General features: G+C 37.4%; 1 protein-coding gene across 9 annotated transcripts in view; it reads right to left on the bottom strand.

Annotated features, from left to right (window-relative positions):
• ANKS1B (ankyrin repeat and sterile alpha motif domain containing 1B) overlaps positions 1-20736 on the bottom strand; it is a 442229-nt gene that overhangs the window by 204958 nt on the left and 216535 nt on the right. The window lies entirely within an intron of this gene.

The following is a 20736-nucleotide window of genomic DNA, read 5'->3' on the forward strand; positions in this document are numbered from 1 at the left end:
TCAAAAGAGTATTTTACTATTTTTTGTTTTTGTTTTCAGAAAAGATGAACATACTCTGTTATCTGGAGACAAAGTTTGGGAAGAGTTGTAAGTAGTTGAACATTTGATTCAAACTGAAGCACATAATGATTTTGTAGAATAATTTTAGGTGAGCTACAGAAAATATTTTATGAGGTTGGAAAACTGCACACTGTTGTGAGATCTTAGATTAATACAGTTCTTATTAATCTGAGTACATCAGTACATGAAGTAAGAAAAGCCCATTAGGCATCTCAGAAAAATCCTGAAGGCTACCAAAAGAGGGTCAATCTGTAACAGCCGAATAAACTTTTAGGAATTTTCATAAGAAAATAATATTAATATTGTGTATATTCACACTCTACAGAGTACATATTTTTGATAAGACTATTGTTTCAACTAGATTAACGGATAATTCAGTTCTTCTCAGAGAAAGTAGATCTTCGAAAATGATTGGAATCTAGGTCTCACAGAGATACAAATGAATTTGTTCTCACCTATCTGTAAACCTTCCCTACTTATCAGAGGTTTTTTTGCTGTGAATCAATATGCTTGTACACTGATGGAGCATAATCCTTTCAGGGTTGCACCCAGTCAATAGCTATGATGCAAGGAGGGAGGTAGGCTATGGTGAGATGAAATATAGTGAATTTCCCTTGGGTTAGCAAATTTGAAAGGCTAGGCTTTGTTCTTCAGAGAACAAACTGACAATAGAATTATCCTAAAATAGATGAGAGTTAAAATCTTCTTGCTAAATTTTTGTATTTGATGGAGAAATCATGAATTCTTTTGAAGATTCCTGATTTTGTCTTTTACTTTCCCCAATAAGCAGAAAAAATTGAAACCGGAAAGAAATCCAGTGAAAGTAATTCCACTCTTTGAAAGGATTACACATGACTGAGTCCAATATTTTCCATTCATGCACACACAGTAATGTCTCTGTATCAAGTGTCCCCCTACAAAAATGTTTTGCCCATAATAAGGCATAGCCAATAATTGATACACCATTTTCATGGTTAAAATACTTCTTCCTTATCTTACTATAAACAGCACGGAAATTATGCTGCCAGTGACTATATGAGAAGTGTTTGGCTCAATGCCTATTAACCCTGTACGCAAAATTCAGCTTTTGAGTGGCTCCACGGGCACACATCCTCACGTACCTCTTGGTGCTGTGTCTAACTGAACCGCACGGACCCAGCACTAATGATTATAGCATTGTTGGTCCTGCTGTTTGTGCTCCTCCAACTCTTCCATTAACAACTACATGTCTGAGCCCATCAACGCGACATAACATTGCTCACCAAGGAGAGAGAAAATAAGGAGGAGCAGGAGACATAATGCAGCTCTGTATCCCTGACTCTCTTCTCATTGCTAGAGTATCCTCTTATCTACAAGATCTTTTTCCCCTCCTTCTTCTGCCAAAGGTAGGAGCGAGGCAAAGGCAAAAGAACGCACAGAGCAGCAGAGCCAGGAATGCAAACATTAGGGTCAAGTAGGCTGTTACCGGAACTTGCAGCTCACTTGATCTCCTTGTCCTGAGCCAGTCAAGGAGACTGGTCAAACAGGGGTGCTGCTCTGATATTTTTTCCTGAGCCAGTACAAGTGGGACTTGGAGCAGCTGCTGTTGCTGTGAGACCAGAAGGGTGTCTCTTCATTTTGCTGAAGACTGATTCAGTGCCAGCCCCATCGATGTACTGCTGCAGGCAGTGCCTTCTTTGCTTATGCCTAAAGCTGGTCCTGATACTGAAAAATGTAGTGCAGATTGCGAGAACTGGTCTCACCTCCAACACATTTACATTCCACTGTGCTTTCCTGTGATTTCAGAGAACATGAATCCCATGACAATCCTTCTGTGATACCACAATCAAAAAAGATGCACCTATTCCTGCATGGAAGAAGTGACGCAAAACTCTCTTCAGCAATACAGGGATAGCAAGACTTGGTTCCTTCTTGTCCAAGGCAATAAAGAAGCACATTCAAGTGATGCCTGCAAGAAAGATGCCATCTGGGATGCTATACGACAATTTCTACAAGATGTCTCGTTCCCAATGAGACTCAGAATATCTTTATTGTGGTGTTTGGAGTTGACTGCATGTGCGATATCACAGTGCACATGGTCTCAGACATCTTGTAAGGCAGATTTGCTCTAGTCACAATGGAATTTATGGTCTCCTCTATTCTATTGCCTCAATTGTTATCTCTGTGGATTTTTCTTTCTTAATTTTGGAGTGATGGAAAGAAAGAAATGCAGTGATAGTCATAATTTACTTGTAGAGGAGGTGCTTCCCAAGTCAACATGAATATATTATTATAATTCATTTTCTTAGTTAGGTCATTACCTGCTGCTAAATACTGGTGTTACAGAATCAAAACTGGAAAAATCTTAGTAATGACTGACTGAGAAAATTCTGAGTAGAGGTTATAGCCCAGTATGAAACAATGAAACTTTCAATTGACAGCCAGTTTAGCAGATGGTGAAGAAACTGATGCTAGAGTAAATACTGTAAACTTAATGTGTTGAATTAAAGCTTTCAACCCTATCCTATACTACATGGGATATAATATTCCTTTTGCATTTATGATTTCCGTTGGAGAAGAAAGGTATTTCTTGGCACTGGGATGGAACTTCTGCTGTAGTAGAGTTTGTGTGACTATCTTCAAGTGAATAAACTAATCTAGTGACATGTATTCCTGGACAGGGGATAAGAACAGCTAGGAACACGATGTTACCTGAGAAAAACTATGCCTAACATCCAGCCAATGAACATAGTTCAAGAAGTCTACTATGGGAGAAGTATAGTAGGTTTCCAAAAGGTACATGCAAGGTTCTACTTTATCTTACACATTTCAATTTTAAAATCTAAGCATATGAATGACCTAATAATAAATTATCTTTTCCACAACATTCTGAAACCATGGATGCCTTATGTACAAACTGCAACTTCTAACAGCAGCCTAGCTCTTTATTACTTTGGATGATCATGTTTGGTGAGGGTGAATATTTTCCTGGAACTACTCTTAGAGATATTATTCATGGCACATACAGACATAAAACAAAATCAACAGAAACAGCTTGAATTTAAATAAACACTAATATCTATAATCTAAAGGTTACATTTCATTACTTATGTGTGGCTCTGAATGAACAAAAATTCCCAGACCACAGATAATGCAAGCTACCAGAACAACCCTCACTGACTAGGAAAACTATCCATGCAATTCTTTTCTGATTTTATGCTAATATTTATAATCTACACTATCACTATGTAAGTACAAGAACCATATCTATAACTATTATAACACATACAAACACACTAAAGACAATGATTCATTTTACTTGACAGATGATTAGTCAACAGCAGAGTGAACTGCACTTTTTGAACTCCGTGGGCCTTTCTATGAGCGTATGTTTCTGACTGTAGATGTATTATTTACCCAGCTTAGTTGAAGTACTCCACTCCATCATGAAACATATATCTCTTATAGACACTTCAGAGTTAGGATCTTTTCATGTTCTGCTGATTACTTTGATAACTTTGATTTAGCCTCCTCGAGCATCCACCCTGTTCACTGAAGGAGGCAATGAGGCACTGATCTCACGGGAAAATTGGAAGATCTGTTATCTAGAGCGTAGGCTCTGGACCAGGACTCAGGGTATTTGGTTCTGTTCAAGACTATCATTACTACGATGCTCAGCAACTCATATACCTTATATATGATATAAGATAGCATATATCATCACACACCAAGGTTGCTTGGGATAATTTTGTCTTTCTGATTTTGTAACTTAAACTCATTTCAAGGGCTAATTTTGTTTTTCTAAAGAAAATAGGAAAATCTGATTACAGTATATAGCATCATAATAGCCATAACATCAGCGGTATTTATGCCCTTGGCCTACAGAACTGCAATACAAAACGCAAATTGCCAAATACAAGACATTAGTTAAAAACAAATGCATCTTTGGCTATAAGAAAACAAGATCAACCGTACTACATCACACCACAACTTCATCTAGCTTCAGCCGTTCACTAGCTTCATTCACAGTGGCTAGTAGTAGATGCCTACAGAAGAGCATAAAAATAAGGTATGCATACAATGATACTTTCCTAGCATTCTCTCAACTTCCAGGAATTTGCAGATCATTGCCTTCCTGAAAGAGAAGCATTTCCTTTGTGTTTAATAGTCCTTCATGATTTTTTCTGCCATAATGTCTTCTAATTTTAGACGAAGGCTAGAGAGCTTGGTGGCTGATGTAACATGCTGGGAGCCAGAAGATTGTAGGGAGAGCTGGATTCACTTCCTCTTTAATTCTGTTCCATAGGAAGTGGAGGAGATGGAGGGAACTTAAGGATGCCAACAGAGGGGTAATTGTGGCCTTGTATTGCACTCAGGAATGTTACAGTTAAGAAGCAATTAGAATTCAGCTCGCTCTTTCCCCTTTTCATGCAGACTGAAGGAGCTCCTGCTGATTGAGAGAATGATGACCAAATGACATGAAGCCAAGTCTCAGCAGAGCCCCACTATGCTATGAAATTATTCTACCTAATATAAACTCCAGTGGTAGGACAAAGACAGTTTAGCTGCCTGACATTTTTTCAGGAATCCTGTTCACATCCAAGGGGTAAATGTATACATCCTTATTCCAGCTTCAATGAAAGTTAATGTTTTCTAAAAAAGGAGTTAGTTTCTTAAAACTATTTCTGTGCTTGTCTCAGGAGCTTTTACAGGATAATAGTAACACTATAGTCACCACCTATGAGTAATCATTATCACTATTTTCATCTAGGAAAAAAAAAAACAACTTGAAATTTAACATGACACCAGGACCAATGAAAATGCTTTATTTAATTCAATAAAGACTTTAGAACACTGTTAAAATAGTATACTAAGCATACTAAGTAGTATTGCTAAAATACTGTGCAAAGCCCAACACTTTACGCTATAATTCATGTCACAATAAAAATATATGTAATTTCATTTTTGAGCAAATCTTTGTATAGCTCTGTGCTAAGCAACACTAGAACAGCAAACAAGCAGAACTGGATCACAAAGTAATATTTGAAAAAACTGTTCAAAAAAGGTTGCAAGAATACTCAGTGCACACAGATATCTCAAAAAGTTAACGCTAGTTATGAAATACATGGCAGCCATCATGTCATAGATTTGGAAACTGCTGCAAGGTCCTATGGAAATCTGCAGAAAATATAGGCCTATATTGACACTGTACTAAACTGTCACATCATAGAAATTATGAATCTTGAAAGTACAAATGATAGAGGGCTGAGGATTTCTCCTGGATATGTTTTACAAATCAGATTCAAACTCAGGTAATATGGCACTTTGGCTTTTGCTTTCTTATTCCTCATTGAGTTCAGAGGCACCCCTGTTTCAGATACACTAGATCGCAGAATGATCTCTTCCTTTGCGTAACTGATAAGGTGAACTCAGCTCTGTCTTTATCTCTCTTCTCCCTCTTCTTTCTAGCTTCATTTTATAATTCCTTCTCTATAGTCCCTACATGCTTTGCATATTTTATCTCCAAACTGTTACTTATTCTGATAAATTATGATCATTTGCTCTTTTGTCACCCTTCATCTGCAGCTACAGCAATCTGCTGCTGTTTTATTTCACATCTGCCTCTTTCCTTTTACTCTTTTTTCTCCCATTTCCCTTTTCAAGCCTTTTTAAAATGGGAAAAATGGTTTGCTTTAGAATTATGTTACATATCTTTATAACTTCCTCTATTGAGATTTGTCTAGAGTTGATATTAGGTTGGATTTAGGTATTTGAGTTAATCCAAATAACTTCAGCATTTGTATAGATTACATATAGGAGATCATCTTCAACTAGCCTTAGCTCTTCAAAGTTAACCAACAGCTAATTGTAAAGATCTGAATTGAAATCTATACTACATATTAAATGGAAGCAGAGGTAATTTGAAGTATTTTATTAATAATAACAATGAACTACCTCTCCCCCACTTCTTTCTTAGAATGTTCAAAATCTTAGAAATGAAGGGAGGTTACCAGAGGGCTGTGCTGCCATTCAGAGGGACCTGGACAGGCTGGAGAGCTGGGCAGAGAGGAACCTCCTGAAGTTCAACAAAGGCAAGTGCAGGGTCCTGCACTTGGGAAGAAATAATCCCATGCAGCAGCAGCACAGGCTAGGGGCTGGACCTGCTGGAAAGCAACTTTGCAGAGAAGGACCTGGGAGTCCTGATGGACAAGTTGACCATGAGCCAGCAGTGTGCCCTTGTGGCAAAGAAGGCAAATGATATCCTGGACTGCATTAAGAAGAACATTGCCAGCAGGCTGAGGGTGGTCAAGGGAGGTAATCATCCCCCTCTACTCAGCCCCAGTGAGGCCACACCTGTGGCCACACCTGTGTTCAGTTTTGGGCTCCCCAGTATAAGAGAGATATGGAGCTACTGGAGTGAGTCCAGTGAAGGGCTACTAAGATAATTAAGGGACTGGAGCATCTCTCATTATGAGGAGAGGTTGAGACAGCTGGGCCTGTTCAGCCTGGGAAAGAGAAGACTGAGGAGGGATCTTACCAATGCTTATAAATATCTGAAGGGAGGGTGTAAAGAGGATAGGGCCAGATTTAGTGGTGCTATGTGATCAGATGAGAGGCAATGGGCACAAACTGAAACACAGGAAGTTCCGTCTGAACATGAGGAAAAACTTCTTTACTGTAAGGGTGACAGAGCACTGGCACAGGTTGCCCAGAGAGGTTGTGGAGTCTCTTTCCTTGGATATATTCAAAGGCAGTCTGGACACAATCCTGGGCAACGTGCACTAGGTGACCCTATTTGAGCAGGGGTGTTGGACTAGTTGATTTTTAAAGGCCCCTTCCAACCTCAACTGTTCTGTGAATCTGAGAATAATAATGCTCAGATACAACTTACTGCATTTCAGTGACGTGATAAGGCAAAGTTACAATAATGAATAAAATAAAAAGAGGTCAGGGCCCTGAGTGCCCCAATTGGCCTTACTGGCCCTGACCAGCCCCACCTGGGGCCTCTCCCAACCGGGGGCCCCCAAGGGCCCAGGAGCCCCATTTCAGCTCAGCCCTGGGCCCTGCCTGAGCTACACCGCAGGTGTGCCCATCTCCAGCCCTCCCTTTGGCCTCCTAGATGGACTCTGGACCTACGCTGTAGGTAGCTTGTCTCCTGGATGGACCCCTTGGACAGATATTGTAGCTTGTCTCCACAGTCTTATGTTTGGTCCTGCCTCCTACATGGATTGTAGATCCACACTGCAGCCTTGTCTTGAGTCCTCTCTCTGACCCCATCTCCTTTTGTTCCTAGCTGGACTGCCTGGCTGGATCCTGGACCTCTTGCCATGTCTGGTGTTGTCAATGCACACTGTTACCAGCACCTACCTCTGCCTGGCAGGTTCAGACTCCTTGGGACCCATCAGTGAGGGCACTGCCTGTGCTTGGGTCACCCTCGGCTTCTGGCTCGCCATCCTTAAAGAGAAGCCAGCCCTCCCTCCCTGTTCCCCAACAAAAAGTCAGCATATCAACAGAAACTTGCCTTATTATACAAAAATTCGAAATCTAAGACCTTCTCTAATATTTACCGTTTGCTAATACGGACTCTACAACACCAAAAGAAAATTGCAGTATCTTTCAAAGAAGGGGTAGGCAAGCTGGTACAGCTCAGGCAGTTCACTGGACTGCTTGCCTCTGGATGAGGTTACATAAACTCCGTTCATCTGGTCTGTGAGCTCCCTCATGGCTGACTTTTGACTCTAACTCTCTTACCTCTAGAACAGGAACTCTGAATTGGCCTCCATGACTTACAGCAGGAGCCTAGGTCCTGCTTCATGGACTTATGCTGATGTCCGAAGACAGCATGAACAGCTCTCTGAATTCTGCATGGCCTTGTACTTAGTCCTGCATAGCCTTTTGTTTTAGAAATTGGAATAATACAAAGACAGCTTCCCAGAAAAGTTTAATAAACTATACTCCAGGCACCACTGCTCTCACTTTTGATTTGTCAAGGCTTGTCTCAGCAAGAGCTAAAGTGGCCCTAAGTACAGTTTAGGTGAAAATATACTGATCAGACTGGTTTCACAAACATTTTATAACATGTTAATGGTTAGTATTATACTAGAAACACTAAAACCAGAGCTGGTTTATTAATCCAGAACAATATCTATGGTTATTCTCTTAGATTCTGGTCTAGATCTCTTCAGCTATGTTCCCTGTCATCCATTCTCTGAAAATTTTCATGAACTTGTTTATTTGTTAGCATAAATTCGAGAGGAATAGCTGGTGTCTATATGAATGCCATATTCACATGCAAATAACGATATTTGTGCACAAACAAGATAATTTATTCTTTGTAATTATGCCCCCAAAACACTTCAAAAAGTCAACAAGAAAATAGAAATAGCACTAAGTAACTGAGACTGTCCATCACATCCCACAAATACAAAAACAATCAAATTGCACAGCACATAAACAATAAAGTAATATTTGGCCAAATTCATGAATTAAATCATGAACAATAAATATATTTTAGAAACAGCTGCCAGAACAATTCACAGTCTTTCATTAAATGCTATTAGCATTTTCATTGCTATTAGCAATGACAAATTTAACCTTGGCTATCTAAGATTTGTAGTAACACAATAACCTAAAATAAAGAGCTAAAGTCAGTAGTGGATAAAAGCAGGAAAAAAAAAGTTTTGGAAAAGTTTTTGGCATCATGGGTAGTGAAGTAGGGGTTAGTAAGTAGTAACGCAAATAATTCTTGAAGGATTTTAAGGCATTTAAATACAGTATCTTCCTGAATAGAGGATGATGAAAGAACAAAATACTGATTCTAATGTTATGACCATGAACTCAGGTTAATGATCTAGGTTAGAATGCAAATGCATACACTTTAGTTTGTTTAGCATTCTGAATTACTTCATTTAGGTGGAAGTAAAACTAGAAACAATTCTGTGTGCTGTAAATTCTATAATATGCCACAGATTTTTAAGTAGCACGTGATGCTCTTGTGATTACTAGAAATGTGAGCTTGCAAGGATTCATATCTGTTTAGGTCTAAAGACTACTAGATTAAGATGAGTACATCAACTGACCTTTCAAGAAGCATCTGGACAGGGTCCTGGCCATGTGCTCTGGGTGATTCTGCTTGAGCAGGGGGGCTGGACTAGTTGATCTTTAAAGGTCCCTTCCAACCTCAACCATCCTGTGATTCTGTGCAACTGTTATTACTTCAGTTTTGGCAGATGCAAATCTCTATAATTTCTCTATAAAATCTCTAAAATTTATAGGAGATAAATTCCAATTTCCCTTTCTTTAAAAAAATTCTGGCCTTAGTTTGAATATAGTATCTATACTTTTCATATTCAGTTTTTATCATAGCCTGAGTGGCCACAACATCACTAACCCTAATATATTTGGTTGTCAAGTACAAGAGTAATATCCATGTCATCCCAGACAAATGACCTCCAAAAACACTGAGTAAAGATTTAGAGATTTGTCCTCAGTGATCAATCTCAGTGATCATTTTATGGCTTTCATATAGTCTCTTTTAGAAGTAAGAATATTCTGGTCTCTCTAAAATATTTCCTGGACACAGTTTGTGAAAGCCCCATTTTTCAACAGGTACTTTTTAACTCCACTGAGGTGCTAATTCCTATTATATATACGTTTTTAACCTGGTATTGAACTTGATTCTGCTTAAGGAATAAATGCTGTTCAGTTTAGTGACATCAATTAATTTCAGTATTAATATACATGAGCGTAAATGATTACACAGTTGTGAAGTTCAGCTTCAAGGGAAAAATTGGAGCCGAAGCAAATGACTGCTAAGACTGTCAAGTATTCTGATCGTTTTCTTTTCATGTCATTTATCATGGCTTGAAATATCTTTTTACCTCTGAAATTACAGTGTGGTCATTATGAGAGTATTATAGAATGAGGGCACCATTAGCTTGTAACTTTTTAAGCATAACAACAACCACTCCGTCATTAACTTTATGAAATCTGTCAAACTGAGCACTCCTTCTGGACTGTCATGGTTCAGTGGAGAAACTGGCAAGACCTCAGTCCTACTGGAAATAACTTTGAAAGTGTTTTAGGCCAATTTTTCAAGTTCTGAGGTCTGCAAACAACATATCTCATGTTGATTCTTTTATCGTCTGTCTAGATGGGCATGGTTGGGCAATATGTAACCCTATGAGCACAAAAACACACAATACGTACGGCTCAGTGACTTTGGGGACAGATCTGATAAAGGAGAGAATTCACTAGGAAGAGTAGATTGCAGCATTAACATGAAAAGTTAATGCTCAGAAAAGCTTTCAAACCCATCTAAGAGATATCAGGGACCCATTCAGCACCAACAGATTCCAGGAAGTAATATGACTAATATTATTTTTGAGCAACTTTCGCAACCAATTAATTTTAGCTCTAACTAGTTTTGTTCATATCAGTGCAATTTCGTATAGCAACGTGATAGGCAAGTACATCCAAACTTTTAAAGTGAAAATAACTTTATTTCACTTACAGTGATCTTCTTCATTACCCCCAAACAAGCTTAAACATCAAACTACTTGACTCTCCATTTTACTATTATTTGTCAATATTTCTGACCTTTATGATCCTGGAGGTCCAAACCCAATGAAAATCTGATTTTTTAAGTAAGTTTTGCATTCTATGTATTCATCTTAGACTTTATTACCATTCTTCATTCTATCTCAAAACAAATATAATGAAACTATATAAATATGGTATAGGACTACCTCATGCCATATATATTACTAACATGCATGCCTTCTTTATAACTCAGTAGCTCTCACTCCTTTAAAGGAAAGTTAATTGATATGAAAATATTAAAGGAAAAAACAATCCAGAAACAAGGCTCTTTAAGAACTGTGTCAAGCACTGAATTTGAAGTCTTATAGCTTTGACTAATATATTTAAATTGCACATAAATTATTCATGTCTATAGTCATATAAATTTGCTTCATAACCATTAATTAACAATAGACTGTCAGGATCTGATATCAGATTAATAACTAAATAAAAGAAGAGGTGGTAGAGACTCCGCATGCACCACTCCTCTTTCTGGGATCAAGTTCTTCTATAAAATACAAAAATATATATCTTTAGGAGAGCACAACATTTTACTATATGTCCTTCAGAGAAGAATACCTCTTTTGTACTACTTGTGTGAGAAAACAAATCTAGTTGGGTATTCAAAAAATAACTGTACAACTGAGCAGGCTGCCCAGGTTTAAACTCTTTCCAAAGGAGAAAATATGGATACCAGAATGGGGTCAGAATCTCCTATACTACTTCACTAAGAAGTTACATCTAATGGTGGGAAATAACTTTGAAAAGGCTCAGTGTATTTGTACAAATTAGATCTTAAGCCTCCAATTAAAAGAGAGTTTGTGGAAGATCCTTTTGCTCAAGTAGAGTCCTATTGCAGGGTATCTAAACTTAGCACGACATGATCTGATGGTCACGAGTAGGCAGCAGACAAAACTGATAAGAATTAGGTTATACATTTACTCACTGATGAATATCAATATTTATGATACAGTAGTTATATTTTCTTAAGTTTCTCTGTTCACTGTCAATCTTCTCCATTCCTTCTAGAAGGCATATGCCAGAAATACTTTTTTCAAGATAGTGAATGCAATGATTGAATTACTTTATAAACAGTTTTGGAAAAAGAAGCCTGCCATGGACCACAAAAAGAATGGGCAGACAGAGAACAAAAGGTATATGCTGAGATGATAGACAGAAAGAGTGGAAATTCAAAAAGAAAATGTATCAGAATTAGAGACTGCATGGGTAAATATGACCTGGTGAATTACATTTTTACTGTATTTTCAGTTTAGTCTACATCTTTATTTGTAGTAGGCTGTTGCATAAACAGCTCTGATTAATTGGTATATGAAAAATATATAGCTGAATATTACATTTGTGACACTTTAGGGTAAAATTGTCAATATAATAGGAATACCTGAATAACAGAAACTGAAAGAAACACTTGCAGCTTTTTGCATCCAACTCCCATTGCGTTTATTACAAAACATAGCTAAAAGCTCTACAATTATCCTGCAGTTTGCAGTTTTGAGATTCAATGGATCATTAAAACAGATGCATCTTTATCTCTTGTTTTATAAGGCAGTAGTCAACAGAAAATTAATCTAATTTTTTATGATTTCTTCTGCAGAATTTATATGATCTTTGGGTAGGTTAGGTGGCATGCAATGCGTTATGACTATCAAGGTCTCAAAAATTAAATGCCAAAGCTATTTCTTTTAGATAATCTAGAATTCTATGGATTCACTTATCCACTATCTTATAACCTATGCAATTACATACACTTAAATTACCACTCAAATAGTTTGAAATGCAGAGATTCCTAAAAGAAATATAAAGATTGCAATGAATGATGCATGAATATAAATGTGCATGTGAAAGCACCAGAAGAAACAGCAGAATAAAGGGTTACAGGCATGGTCAGTGTTCATAACCAAGGACACAAATGACAGCAATAAAGCACTAAGGAATGTGTTTTTGTCAAGACAAGAAGGCCTGCGCTCTGATAAAACAAGAGCACAGATGCTTCGTCAGCAGACAGCTCTACCCTCTATGCAAGAGGATAGCAATGTTACAGCACATTGCACATGATATTCCGCTTCCTCCAATTCCAAAAGAAAGTCAGACTACAGTCCTAAAATACATAAGGTAAGGAAGCAAAAATAGTAGGCACCAGTGAAATAAGCAAAATTCTGAATTAACAGAATCACACCATAATAACTGTGGACTCCTATCCAAAAAGCAGTTTGCATTGCTAATCAAAAGGAATCCAAGAGATATGACGAGGCTGCCATAGTCAGGATCCCTCATCTTCCATGCCACACAGAAGTGACTACGGCCAGACAATCTGGACGCACCTACCTTGGTTAAGTATTGAGTGTGAGAGTGAGTACAACCTGGGAAAGTATGTGACTAAAATCAGTTCTGCCTAAAACAGGTATCACCTTCCCCTTACATAAAGTCCTATATTGACTTTAGTTATTTGAACTCTCTACAGCAGTTCTGACATTCTGACTTAAAACTCTATGCTCACTTTGCAGCTGTGAATAAGATATAAGGAAAGATAGAGTCAGACTCAACTGTGTGGTCCTATTCCCTATAGTGCAGCCCTACAATTGACAATAAAGAGTTCATAGACTTTGCAGTTTAAAAATTGCAAACTGCACATACTTTTCCTATTGAAGAGGTATCAAACAGTACTAGGAGCAGACACCAGCTGCTGGGGTTCTCTCCTCCCTTCAGAGTCCCCTTTTTATCAACTACAGAGTCAGGATCCCTCAGCCTTTTCTTTTTTTGCTTGTCTGTGATGCCACATATATTTTAGTCTTCTTTGCACAGCAATATCAGCTTCAATGGGAAGGTGGGAGTTGGGAAGGAGGTGATGCTATCCTTATTTTACAATCTGGTTGTTAAGGTTGGCTATTGCAAAGTGAGAGCTGTGGGTTCAAAATTCTGTAGGCCTAAGAGGTCTCCCACTTTCTGAGAGGGTGCATGGCTGATTTTATTAAAATATATGAATTAAACTCAGTTTATCAAATGCTTAGTTTATCACATTGAGAGTTAAAAAAGGGAAGCAACTGCTGCAAAATAGACATTAAACTTCAATTAAAGTATATACTTTAAGATACATAACTTACCACTGTGAAAACTGCCTTATGCCAACATGCCTACACATATCTAATTAAAATTCTGCCTTAATTAAGTACTTATATTTTATCTGTTTTCTGCCCTTGAGGAGGGAGGATGTTAACAGCTTTGGAGGAAGACCACTTTGCCAAAATTGCAACCATATGGCAGCAAACAGGAAAGGGCCAGCCTAACAAGGCTTTATTTGCTAAAAGAAAGTTTGATTTCTTTTGAGTGAAATTTTAGCTTTTATAGGCAGAACCATACTGGGGAAGATGAAGACTTTGTGTCTTGAGTAGTGGCATCCCAGATTACTGAAAGGAGAACAGACGGAAGAAAGAGAGGAAGCTGAGCATGTCACTTTGAGCAATCAAAGGTCTGAGCAGCTTAAATTACATGTTACAGTTGTATAGGGTATAGCATCGACTCTTTCACTGCTCGTTCAGCTTTTCTGGCCATGGCCTCACCTGATCCCCTGTCTTCCTAATGGGAAATTCTACCAAGTCATATCTGCTTTTTTTCCCAATCTTTGCACTCAGGCTCATGTCCTACACTGTCACAAATCTGAAGAGGAACATTTCTTGCAATTTTCCCCTTATTGAATATTTACACACACAATTTTCAGGAGAAGAAGGCGTCATTGATAACAATAGCCTTGTTCCTGTGAGTAAAGGAGGCAAAAAAACCCAAACAAAGAAACAAGAAAAGAACTTTTTTATGACTGCCTACAACTTTTGTCCCGACATCAAAGACCAGAGAAAGTCCACCACAAAATATATTTTAATACAGACAGAGTTCCATGAACTACCGTCAATCTGTGGCATTAAATCTGTACTGGATGACATAGAAACATGCATACGTATTAGACGCATCCAGAAGCAATAAAGTCTTGTTTGTGGAAAAACTTATTCTGAATACAGCACAACACACTGCAGCTCTGCTACTTTCAAATGAGAGCTGCTAGTGTGGATTCAACTCAGGTGTATCTGTCAGTGTTTCACAGTCCTTGTTTCAGATTAGCTCTAGAAGAGCCAACTTGTGGGTCTCTGAACTTGCAGACTTGCTAAAATATATTGCTAAAATAAATATTTGAAAGATTTGCTAGCTCCCTTGAAAATGGTCTTTTGTATGCTATAATTCTGTTACAAATACCTCTTCCAGAAACAATCAGCACCTGCTGTATTAATCTTTGAAAGGCACTCACTCAGGTAGTCTCACTCAATGAGTAACAGTTGGAGTCTTGATATTGATATTGAGACATAGATACTGAATCTTGCGAGCACAGGAAAAGGCACTGTTCTCGCAAAAGGGCAGAAGATAAACTTTGTAAAAACTAAACTTGCTAAACATAAAAAATTTGCTTCTTTCAACTGTAAGAAAAAGATTTGACGCAAAGTTGCAGGTCTTTATTGCAGATTAAAAAAAATGAAGGCTAATTCAGGAAACTGTACCCTGTGCGGGTGCTCAGGGTCAGGTGCATGCCCAGCTGGCCAAAGAAACCCTGACTACTGGGCAGTGCATTTATGGACAGCATCCAAAAAATAATTCATGAATAGCAAGATTATTAAATTATGAATTATTAAATTGTAAATCAGCCTCCCTATGCTAGAACACAGTTGACAAAAGTGGTTCTCTCAAATGCCCAGTTCAACCTTAAACTGATTGTAGATTACTTTGATGCAGAATGATCATTTAATATTATTTTCCTTGTCACGGATTTAATTGCTCTGACTTGAAACAGTTCTCGCTTTAAGCATGATGATGATATGATACCCATTAACCATGTTAAAAATATTTATCTCTAAAGTAGATAACTCCTTGGTTACTCTCTTTTGAGTGACTTGCAAGAGTAAATATACTCTGAATCACATACCTCTGCGCTGCTACTGGGCTCCAGCTAACATAGAAAGGTGGCTATGCATGCCTTGAAAGACTTTCTTTATTGTAGAACAATTTGTTTATAATTACGCAGAGGAAATATGAAACTGAAGTGAGTTTTTTTGTTTTTTGTTTTCCCTGAGAAGTGCAGATGGCTGATATTTAAACATATTAGCTTTTCTAAATCCTTTGGGGAATGTATATTACTAATCAGTGTAAGTATCTACTATGTCAGAAAAAAAAAAGGACAGCTGTTCAGTTTATTAAATTCCACCTAGTTCGAGAAAGGTTCCATCTAAATCACGTTATCACAATGGTCACAGAATTATTTCAAAATGGACTGGAATGGACTTAAAACAGACACCTAATCCATTCAACTGACTCAAGCCAAGGCCAGTTACACCCCAACCGTTTTTCTTACTTCTGGCAAACATCCAGAAGTCTTTAAGAACATGCCACATGTAACAGAGGTTATAATCTCCCTCTTAATCTATTTGAATGCTTCACTACCCTTGCCCTTAAAGTTTTGTCCTGAGAAGAGAGGGAGATTCATTTCAGTTAGTTTTATACATCTACATCTAGGTTCCCTTCAGAGATTAATTTAGACTTCTTCTAGCCATTTGTTATGCTTCAGACATTTAAATATGATGAATGATACTCTAGAAGTGCCTGCTTACCTAACACAGTATAATTAGCTCAGACGTACACGATGCAGTCTATACAATGGAAGTCTAAATTCAGACATTAAAGAGAAGATCCGTATGTCTAATCTACCACTGTTCTCATCAAGACCATGGTTACTTAATTTGCTTATAAGAAAAACATGTGAGACAATCTTAAAAGCTTAACTGCTGTCAGAATACAGGGCATCTACTGCTCTTTCCTTACCTACAAAATCTCCTATCAACTCATAGCAGGGAATTAGATTGCTTTAACCAGTTTGTTCTTGACAAATCCTTATTGCCTGTTACTCTTTTCATTCCTATTTTCTAAATATTCAGCATAGTTTATCTGCTCAATTCGTTTTCACAAATTGAAAATAATTCCTCACATTGTCCTTCCTCTCTCTTTCTAAAGATAAGCTCTACACTGTCCTCTTCTAGACTGCTGGTACCTCACCCATCCTCCAAGAACTCTCACCAAAAACCACTAATGGTTGTAAGACTATTTCAGACAGTTTTATAACAAAATGGAGATCATTAAACCAGTTTTAAGATATCTAAATTACATAAGCTGTTCTTTCCTTATCTATAATTGAGATTTTTAGCTAACTATTAGTTGTGCTTGCTACATACTTACAGATGACCTTTTCAGTAAATGTGTATGAAAAAAAGTTAAATGCACATTTTTGCCTCCTCTGTAGCTATTATGAGCAGCTTTCCCTTTCCTATGGTACCTCTCTAAGGTATCAAAGATTTCTTTGTTCTTTTCCTCCCTATTAATGTACTAATATAATTATTTTAAAATAGCATATATAGTACAGTGTATTTTATTTTATACTGTATTTGTACTGATATAATTATTTTATTTTATTTTATAGTCAGTTCCTTCTACTTTTCTTACTAGTTTCATCTCATTAAATGCTTTGGCACTTCTGACTTGTCTTTACATGCTTATGTTATTCTAAAATTGTTATTCCGATTAAATTGAGAAATTTTCCCCCATATGTCTAAGGTGAAAGCAAAGATCACAAGGTAGTCAGGTTGGTTGATCTTTCACACTTTCTTTCATTCACATTGGGAAGGGTCATACTTATGTCTTTAGTAGTGTTTTGTTGAATCCAGATTTCTCTTTAACTAGCATCCTAGAGATCTTCACAAATTCTGTGGATTTATTAACATCTCCCTTCTTGAGGCTTGTTGTTTGAACTCTGTTGCATTTTCTAATTCCTCTTTTAAGGATCATGTGCAGAACCACTTCATAGCAACTCAAACTGCTACACAATCACATTCTTAGTCAGTTCCTTCTACCTGTTAAAATCAAATCAAAAAGTTCCTTTCCTCTACTTTATCTCCTGCGTTAAAAACTGTAACCAACAAGTCGTAAGTACTTCCTGAGCAGCCTGTCAATGCTATTTTTTTCCAACAAGGAGCTCAGTAACTGAAATTTCTCATAACTATAAAGTCCCACGGCCTTAGATACGCACCAAGAACATCCACGTTCTTTTCCATTTTCTTGGATACCTACAGACATTCAACACCTCTAACTAATCTGTTCAAGATCTCAAAGCAAACATTATGTTTCTGAAATATAGGGCAGCATTTCCTCTCTTCTTCTCTTTCTTCTTTTTTGGGACGCAGTTCTACCCTTTACATGACTGGGCTATTAATGTAAGATATATCATAAAATCTCTACAGTGCTAACTTCGTCATAATCTTCAATTAATTCTTGTCTGTTCCTCATTAATTCTTCCATGCTACTCATTCTTCTTCTATTAGTATACAAACAGATAAGATACTTGGCAAACTGACCCATGACTCTTCTGCTAGTCACTCCTTTAACCCTATTTTAAGTAATCCTGTCTCTCTTAGTGAGTAGAACTATGTCCGAGTTCCTCTATTTAAGCTCTATTTAAGATTTTTGTCCTTGACAAATGGTTCTTAATTTGAAGTTCTGTTCTCTCAGTACAGAAGTCAACGTATGAAGACACTATTTCACTTTTTTTACGTTGCAGATTTTATCTTTTCCTATCAGCGCACATATCATTTATCCTACGGTTGTAAAAGTCAGAGCCCTTACTGTGACAACACCTTTGTAGCTATGTAGCTATATTTAGCGTATATTTATCTCCGACTGATGCTTGACTCAAAAGTGAGAGGACAAGCAGTAATAACTCCTGAATCTTCAACCTTTTCAACCCTGGTCCCAGAGCCTTATAAACGCTTTTGATCTGCTTAGGATCATTCTTTGCAATATCATTAGTATCCAAATAAATGTTTATCATATGCTAGTGATCAGTGGGAGCCTATGCAACTGCTCAAATTTGGGCCGTTTGAGTTGAAGAAACATAGCAGCCAGAGTGTCAGTTCCAAGTGGTTCAGATGTCTCCACATCATGTTGAGTAGGAGGTCACTAGCCAACATTATCTTTTATTTCCTCCTGGTAATGGAGGTTTTGTACTCTTTGGAGTACCAAAAGGCTTTATCACTTGCTCCCTGGTCAGCATTTCTGCTTCTGACTTTATATGCAAGTGACTCAGATGTAGAATACTACACGGCCTCAGAAGAGATCTGCAGCCAGCTTTCTCCCTGTAGAGTGTCAAGGTTACTTCTCCAGTACTTGTACTACCACCAACTGAAAGCTTTGCTTTATTTTTTTGTCTCCAAATGCATTCTGTGGATGAAGTCCTCACACCCATACTTGTCCAGTTTTGATTCTCTTTTCCTATCTCACTCTAATTTCTTCCTAAGAGATTCTGGAGACCAAAAAAAAAGTTTTTCTAGATTTCACTGGCAAGAATATATAGGCTAAAGTTCCTGTAAAACCAGTCAAGGATTTCCTCACAAGAAGTCATCACGGCATAATTTTATATATAGATATTGAATTATCAGCGCATGACGTATCTCTTCTCAAAAATTTTTCACTGACAAACTACGTAATACAAAAAGTTCCTCATGTCTGCTAGATTAGGTATATGTATCTGTGAATTTCATTTATTTTTGTTTTTATACAGTTAACAGTTCATAAAAAACACTGGAGTATAACAAGTAGGGCAGGGGCTTTGTGAAGCACCTCTGAGGAACACTGAGGCACCTGAAATGCTCCTTACCAATGAGCTGTAAGTCCTAGGAGCACAAAACACAGTTGATTTTGTTCAGAATACTTCAAAGCAACACCTTTATCAGGGCCAAAGACCTAGCCAAAAAGCCTCGAGGCTATATCATCAGTAAGAAAAAACCTGGGTATTGTCTTGTGCTAGTTAATAAATGGTAATTAACAGAAGCTAAAACCTTACTGAAGTGAATTCTGTTGCTAAATAAATAACTATCACCATACTAAGGCTCCACTTAATTGATCTGCCAGTTGTGAGAAATACAGATTCCTTATTCTGCTAGATAACCCATTTATTTTGTAAATACAAATATGAGCACACTTCCAGCATCATATCACAATGATATGTGATACATTATGATAAAATGTATTTGGTATTATAACAGTTCCTCTTCCTTTGCGTCTGAACTGTTACAGCTCTATAAGAAATAGAAATGCCTTTATCACAGTCTGTATGTACAGCAAAATTGATTAAAATTTAAAAAATGTAGTTTTACTTTGATTGCTTGCACATAGCTTGATTTTTTTATATTAAGGCCAAAATTATACTATGGTTCTAAACGAGCTGAAGACCTTTAAGGAGCTGATAGAAAGGAAAAATTGCTGGTTTGCAGACAGCTCCACCCTGAACTGGAAAAAAGTTGGGACTCAAAGACCCCTCTAGGAAAAGGAGAGTGAAGAAAAGAGTAGATCTGCCTAGAGATCTGCCAAATGCCACATACGAACACCAAGAAGAATAATGTGTAACAGTACAAGTCACAAAAGGGCTAAAGACAAGAGTTGCTGGGAGATTTTTTCTGATCTTAAAAGTAGAATAAAAAAGTGAAAAAAAGAAAACCAGTCATAAGAAGCAAGAGAATAGTACTTACATATTACGAATTTATGTAAATCTGCATACTCTTAGTGTTACTCTTGTCTGCTTTTCATAGCTCTACTTTGTTGTGTAACTCCTTAATCGAGGCCTGATTTTGAGTGTTATGTCTGTGTACTATCATGCTAAAAGAAAAACAATCAGCAAACCCTGAAATCCTTATATCATCTTCAGAAATTACTAATCACCTCCTAACCTAGAGTTCTGCTGTGAATAATTCTAAACTTTCTGCAAGTTTCAGAAAGAAAAAATTAGTCTGGCAGGACAAAATGCCTACTGTTTTTCAATATATTGTTCCTTATTCTTTCTCAAAACAAATCTGAATGTGCTTGTTTTATCTGCATTCATATTTGCACTCAAATCAGTTATTTCCTCATTCTCCTAGATTCTGTTCTCGCTGCCTGGCTACACTTAAAATAGCTGTGTCAGGTCTCTTTAATTGCTAAGGTACAGTTTCCTGCAGTGCAGATATCATGCTCCATGAAATG

The sequence above is a fragment of the Struthio camelus genome, chromosome 1, assembly GCF_040807025.1.
Source record: "Struthio camelus isolate bStrCam1 chromosome 1, bStrCam1.hap1, whole genome shotgun sequence".
Classification (NCBI taxonomy): Eukaryota; Metazoa; Chordata; class Aves; order Struthioniformes; family Struthionidae; genus Struthio; species Struthio camelus.